General features: G+C 41.6%; 1 protein-coding gene across 18 annotated transcripts in view; it reads right to left on the reverse strand.

Annotated features, from left to right (window-relative positions):
• Positions 1 to 3,533, reverse strand: part of col13a1 (collagen, type XIII, alpha 1) — a gene marked incomplete at its 3' end in the record, with an annotated part of 60,486 nt that extends 56,953 nt beyond the window's left edge. For all 18 annotated transcript variants that reach the window (XM_083774829.1, XM_083774840.1, XM_083774838.1 and 15 more), the window contains exon 1: positions 3,513 to 3,533. The remainder of the gene's footprint in view (positions 1 to 3,512) is intronic.
• Between the last annotated feature and the right edge of the window lie 3,834 nt (positions 3,534 to 7,367).

Here is a 7,367-nt window from a genome sequence, read left to right on the forward strand (position 1 = left end):
ACGAATGCTGTACTTGTACTGTACATTGACAATAAATTGAATCTCATCAATCCAATTCTGGGGCATGCCATAATACCAGTAGGGAAACATTTCGCCCAAAGGCCAAAACAGCCGAACATTCTGCGAGAATAGCAGATCTACAAGCTCACAACGTGATGCATAGCGGTGTGTTGTGAGCTTGTAGATCAGCTATTATTGCTATTTGTCGTACAATGAAGTATACTGTAGGATTCAAGTGGTTAATACTGAAAAATATTAATTGATTCTCTCCTGAAAAACTCCATTGCGGTATAATATTGAAGCCAAACCAGATGGTGTGTGTCACCAATAAGTGAGAGACATTTAAAAATAACTTCATGCTGTACTACTGTCTCCAGAGACTGAAGTGGGGCTCTTTAAATCTCTGTCCAAGGTCCTGATTTGAGCCAAGGTTTTAGAACAACACTACCAATACCACAAGATTGTTTTCATTCAGAGTCGGGGGCTATATGAAGTGCCTAAAAGACCCACAGTGGTTATTTTCTATAACCACAAAATATAACCTTCACTAAAGTTGGTTTTCCACCCATTGGGTGAATTGTGTGCTCTCAAAGCTCACACAGCCAAGCAGCCAAGTCTGTTTTTGTGTTACACAACATTCCGGGAGATCGCAGACAGAAACCTGATAACTCCCCACACAATTCCACTCCATGTGTCACTTAACTGCCGCTATTGTTTAGGTCTTTCTCCTTAAAAAGATAAGGGTTACTTTACCGTTTACCCCCACTTTACACACACACACACACACACACACACACACACACACACACACACACACACACACACACACACACACACACACACACACACACACACACACACACACACACACACACACACACACACACACACACACACACACACACACAATTGAGCTCTCTTGTGTCACTCTCTTTTTGTATTACCTATCACTCTCTAGTCTGGTTTTCAGAGTTATTGGGGATTCAGTAGTCTCAAATTCACTGGTGTCTGACCACACAGCTGACCACCCATTTTCACACATATAAAACACAGATATACGCGCACGCCTACAGCTGACAAACGCAACCCACACACGTACTGTATGCTCCACTCCAGTCAGAAGGATTTATGCAGGCCCTTAGCAGTGCAGCGTTAAGGCCTCTCAGGCGTATTTACAGCAGTAATGAGACTCAGCTGGATCTTAGGCTCCTGTCAAACACACACACACACGCACGTGCACGCACGCACTCGCACACACACACACACACACACTCGCGCACGCACACACACGTCTGAATTACTATACTTGAGAGGACATCAACATTTTAGGATGACAATTAAAACCATTATTTTGCCATTTTTAACTCTAAGCCTAAAGCCTGCATTATATTCAGCTGCATGCAGTGTTTCGCCCCTAACCCCTAAATAACGAACAAAATGCAGTCTGACCCTAACTCCAACCTGAGTCTTCAACTAATCGTAACCCTAATAATTATCCAGTGAGGACCAGGAAATGTGTGCTAATAATGTCTGTTTCCCAAATTCCACTATATTTGTGGGGACATTTGCCCCTCACAATTATAGTAATATACAAGTACAAGTACAAGTACAAGTACAAGTACACACACACACACACACACACACACACACACACACACACACACACACACACACACACACACACACACACACACACACACACACACACACACACACACACACACACACACACACACACACACACACACACACACACGCACACACGCCTGCTGCAGAAGCTCCCACTCAACACTAAAGCTACTACTGGTAAAATATACACACAATCATATGGCTTTTGCTTCTATATACATTGATGACAGGGCATTGCTAAATGAAAATCCCTGCAGGGCTTAGGGCACAGCAGTTTCAATAAAGTTATAGCATGATGATACATTAATGTCTTTTATGGTTGTAGCCCGGTTATGGTTCTTATTGTTGGGCTGTAAGACAGCCCAGAGCTTAACCCATTCTGACCAGGCACCCATTTTGGTGTCAGCATCATGTTATGCTTTAGCTATTTAAAAATAGCAGATCTACAAGCTCATATCGCGCCACCGAGTGGCGCGATACGAGCTTGTAGGTCTGCTATTTTTGAAAAATCGAAGAGCGACTGACATTTCTAGAATCTGATCTCAGGTCAGAATGGGTTAATCAGACCAGTGTGTGTCCGGCGGAAACCTCGTATGAATCTGATCTCAGGTCAGAATGGGTTAATTGTCCGTATCCATATGTAGTTTGAAATATACAGTATGTGGAGATTTTGGAGAATTATGTGGCAAAGACACTATATTATATTGTGTGTGTGTGTGTGTGTGTGTGTGTGTGTGTGTGTGTGTGTGTGTGTGTGTGTGTGTGTGTGTGTGTGTGTGTGTGTGTGTGTGTGCGTGCGTGCGTGGCCGCCGTATTTGTGTGCTGTGTAAGACAAAGAGGGAACAACGTGCTTACAATCCATCCATCATCACTCAACAATTTTGCTGAAAAATCTACTATAACCACATTCTATGGAAACACTGCATACTGATTTGAAAGCAGACAGTTCCGCTTCCAAAACCACATCCTTCCCCTTCATTTACTCAAGGACCACTTGTGACTTCATTTCCAGCTTGCTGACAGGTATAATCAATCACAAAGTCTGGTAAAGATTCTCGTCCTATCTTTGACAAAAGGTGCTAGTTAGATAATCTGCTGTGAGAAACCCGTGTCCTGCCTCTGCTGACTGTTTCATAAGTCTGTTTCATAATCGAGCTAGTCAGTAACGGAGATGGGGGGTGGGGTGAGTGGGGTGGCTGCAAACTCATGTCAAAGATCTGATATTAGACGGTCTCCTGTTGCCATGCTGTGATGGAGACCAGGTGGGGTTTGGCCTGGGTCCATGGTTGTTAAGACATGTTAGAGAGATGGCTGGCTGATCAGGGGGGGAGCTGTTAGGCCAATAGACACAGGGGAGGTGAGGTTTATACCAAACAGACTGCAATGATCATGACAAATCATGTTCATTTGCAAACTGCTTTGTATGCACACTAATTGTCTGTTGCATTGATGTCTCTGAGATCTACTGAGAAGCTGTCATATATTTAAACTAAGTAATACATCTAGCTACAAACTAATCAAACCGGCAACTGATATTTTAATTCCAATCGTGATCAAGTTAAATCTCTCATCATTTTCAATTATATAACTTGTATCTCTTATTAATAGTACAGTTATAGCACAGTACATATATCCATTTGAGAGTGTACAAAGGGTCCATTTGCTTACATTTTTGCACCCAGCACAGAAATGTGAGCTTCTCGGTAGAATGAAGAAAGATCAATACTGGACAATACTTCACACAGGCAACCAGTGTAGAAAGATCAATACTGGACAATACTTCACACAGGCAACCAGACGGAGATACAGATCAATACTGGACAATACTTCACACAGGCAACCAGACGGAGGTACAGAAAGGACACAAGTTAAAAGACAGTTACCGGAAAGCCGCTTCGTCCAGGAGGACCCTGAAAAAAGGGTGAGAGAAGATGGGTACAAAAAAGAGAGAGTAAATGTATTATAGAGAGAGTCTATATCATAAAAGGTAAAGAACAAATCACTGAGCCAGGCCAGAATAAAATAGTGTTGATAAGCATTACTGAAACCACAATTTCATACCTAATAATAGTAAAGGTTTTGACTTAAATTGTACAGTATGTGTACATTTTTATTTTGACCTTTGATGGTTCAGCAAAAACAGGCAGACAAAAAAAGAGACAACAAAGCATTCCATGACTGAAGAAAAACATACATGAGAAAGTAGCTACTTGAAGTGATTGATTTTAGTTGAATGCTAACTATGGCTAATGCAATCACATGCCTCTTTAAATCGAGGTCAAATGCTATAAAGAAAAGAAAAAGTACATATCAGAAAGTACATATCAACAAATAAGATTTTCATGAACATTACAGATCACAACAATTTTTATCAGTATAGAAACATGCAAAGATTTTTGTGAAAGTGCATGCCACAGTATGCATTTTTAAACTATCTTAACTACAGACTAACGCCTGATTTATTCTCTGTTGTGCTCCAGTATCTGCACCAAAAATAGCAAATCTTCAAGGTCACAATGGGTTGCAATGTGTTGGTTATTTTCGGTGCATGACAATGCACAACCAAGTATAAATCAGGCTTAAACTCTCTTCTGCACCTGCACGACTGACCATGAACTTCCAAACACTGAACTCACTCTCTCTTAAGTGAAAGCCGAAATAAGGGCATTTCTGCTCAGTGACTTCCACAACAAACAAAGGCAGAGGGGTACAATGTCAGTGAGTACAATAATACTCAATTACGGACGTCTTCAAGAAGTGGGGCCACATTGTCAATGTCAAGTGTGCTTTGTCTTCTCCATGGTAGAAGAAAACAAATAAATGGTTCTTTTGTAAGTAAGCCTTTGGCAAAGGATGATCAACTAATTGCCTGTAAGATTAAACAGGAACTCTTGACATTTTCTAAAAGGCAACTGTACCTAGACACACTGGCTGTTTACTAAGAAGTATGATCATTCTTTTGGAGTTCCTGGACTTGAATGTTGGCATTTCATCGCTATTCCTCCCTGAGGAGTCCTGAGAGACTTTGTTAGACCATCCCAATGTGTGTCTGTGTGTGTGGGTGAGTTCTGGCCGACAGCGAGAGAAGGGAAGTCATTATTCTTACTTCAATTATACTAGAGGGAAGAGACATTAACACGCCTTTCATTTCTCATTGCGCTTTGATTCTGACAAAATTAATTAAGTTAAGTAACAGCAACAAAAGCTACCAGCAAAACTACAGTAGGACCATATTTTGATGATATATTGCCTCTATGTGATATGTCTTTCTGAGGAATCATTAAATTATCTACAATGCTTAGGAGTATAAGCTACAGTAAGGACAAAATTAAGTATGTACCGTAGCCTACAGTAGGAAGCCAAACATAAATATGTTTTACTCTTATGTACCTGTAACTTTTTGAAAAATGTGATGTCATATCACTTAGCCCTAATGTCCAGTGCATACTCTAGAGTCTACGTGCTGTATACAGTAAGCAGCCCATCTATTGAATGTGACATGCTCTGCCAGACACTTAAAACAACAAGTGAGACCAGTGACTAGTGTTTGGTCAGAAGATGAGTAGTTTGACTAAAGCACCTTACGCGTACGCGGCACCGGCAGTCAGAGGGCAGTGGTGAGGTGCAGCGCCAGGTGCCGAGTGAGACACATGGGTGCCTGCCCATAAGCTACAGGGCCTCCAGGGGCCGTCTGCAGGGGTCAGGGGTTCCCTACCGCCGGAAGGAACTCTTCATTGGAATTACGCGGTAGCCCTGCAACATGTGGCTCCCATTTGGCAAAGTGCCGCTGAATGAATGAGAAAGGGGGTGGGATGTATTTGGCTATCATGCGGGTGATCTACAGTCTCCTGGGTTCTCTGGAGCCTCTAAGGAACTAGTTGGGATGTGTGGGAGAAAGGCCCGACTTAGCTGTACTCTGATTGGTGTTATTTTACCCAGAAACTGACATCAGAGCAATGTGAGGTGATGGCTAACTGACTATGAAAATGCATTGGCAATTAATCTTTAATAAACATGCCCTCCATTTTCACCCATGATGGTGTTAAATGGTGGCTTACTGTGTTTGTTGAGTTTGTGATTGACAGCTTTTGAAGGCGCCAATTTGGCAGCACTGTTCAGTTTTATTAGCGTTGGAGGGTGTTTCCCATCACACTTGATTGTTTTAGAGTGTGTTAAACGCACACGGCCAGAGCGAGGGCAGAGGGCCAAGCCCCTGTGATGTGACCTATGAAGAATGATAATGTTATTGTGTGTTCGACAGCGCACGGTTTTCAGGAGAGCAGGAAAGGACTAATTTCACGTCATTTTACACTTGGAATCACTCGGGTAATTGTGTTAGCTTAAGCTTCTTATGTAAATAGATTCCTGGAATAATGTATACAAATTGTCTTGTCAGAACTTCCCACCCTTGTCAAAGTGCACATTAATTCCAGTGTGTTAGAAGACAGATTTATGGAACATAGATTTACAAAACAACAACTAAACTATCTATTTAAAGTTGATATATGAGACTAACATACTATAGTTTACTTGATTTATTCATAAGATGGTTTACTACTTTGGCTTGGTGAAGCTGGCTAGTCCAAAGCTTAATTTAAATCTGCCTAAAAAGGATGAATAACATTTTAGATTTGTAATATTCAAACAGCTTGACAGACATTACGTTTTGATCACAAAATAGGCACTGTATAATTCTATTGTAACTTTAGTTGTTTTATCAAACCATCTAACTAGCTGTAATTAATCCTCTTAGTTGACCTACGTACCCACAACGACCCAAATGGATTCCTACAGAAGCCCTTGTGGTACACACCCAGCCTGTCTACCCTGTCAGTCTCTGGCTATCCCTGGCTCTACCACTTCCATCCTTCCCCCTGGCTGTCCCAGTACAATCCATCATTGCCATGGCCCTTCACCCTTGCTCAGTGCCAGGACGCAGCTGTCACAGCTGTGAGCAATTTTAGCACCAACAAGTTGCATACATCCCTCCAAAGGCACCAAAGGCAAAGACTGGCCTTACAGGTTAGCCTTGATACGCAACTGATAGGATGAGATACCACATCATAGGGATTTGGCATAAGGCAGACTAGGCAATTGGGCCCTATTTTCGTCAGTGCTAAACTCTGTATCCCTAAACTTCTTTGCATTTTTTTTACTATTTAGAAAAACATTTGAAAATTGTTCAACTAGCCGATCTACATCGACACAAGACACAGAAGTTTAGGGATGAAAGAATCTTGCACCACCCCTTGCGCCATTTGCCATTTTTACTATTTTGAAAAAGCTTTTAAAATAGTTCAAATAGCCAATCTACAAGCTCACAACTCGCCGATGTAGATTGGCGATTTAAAAATGTGTTTCAAAATAGTAAAAAATGGCAAATAAGTTAAGGGATAAGGGGTAGACACTAGACACCCCTTTACCCCTAAACTTATTTGGCATTTTTTACTATTTTGAAGATAGGGCCCTGCCGTATACAGTAAAAATCAGCGTTTAACACTGAGAATTTAACTGTGCAGAAGAGACGTTTAATCTGAGTATATTTTGGAGTTTACAGCTCCTGTGGTGTTGGAAGTGTACGAAAATGGAAAACGCGCCTCGTTGTCTGACATCATGTACCTTGGATATCTCCTCTATGAAATCACCCATCATACTTTCCAGGGAGGGACGTTTGGCTGAGGTGTGGATTAACGACTACAAATACGGCATTCATACTCAATGAGCCTTTAGGACACTGT

This window comes from Protomyctophum parallelum, assembly GCF_964188405.1.
Source record: "Protomyctophum parallelum genome assembly, chromosome: 10".
Lineage (NCBI taxonomy): Eukaryota > Metazoa > Chordata > Actinopteri > Myctophiformes > Myctophidae > Protomyctophum > Protomyctophum parallelum.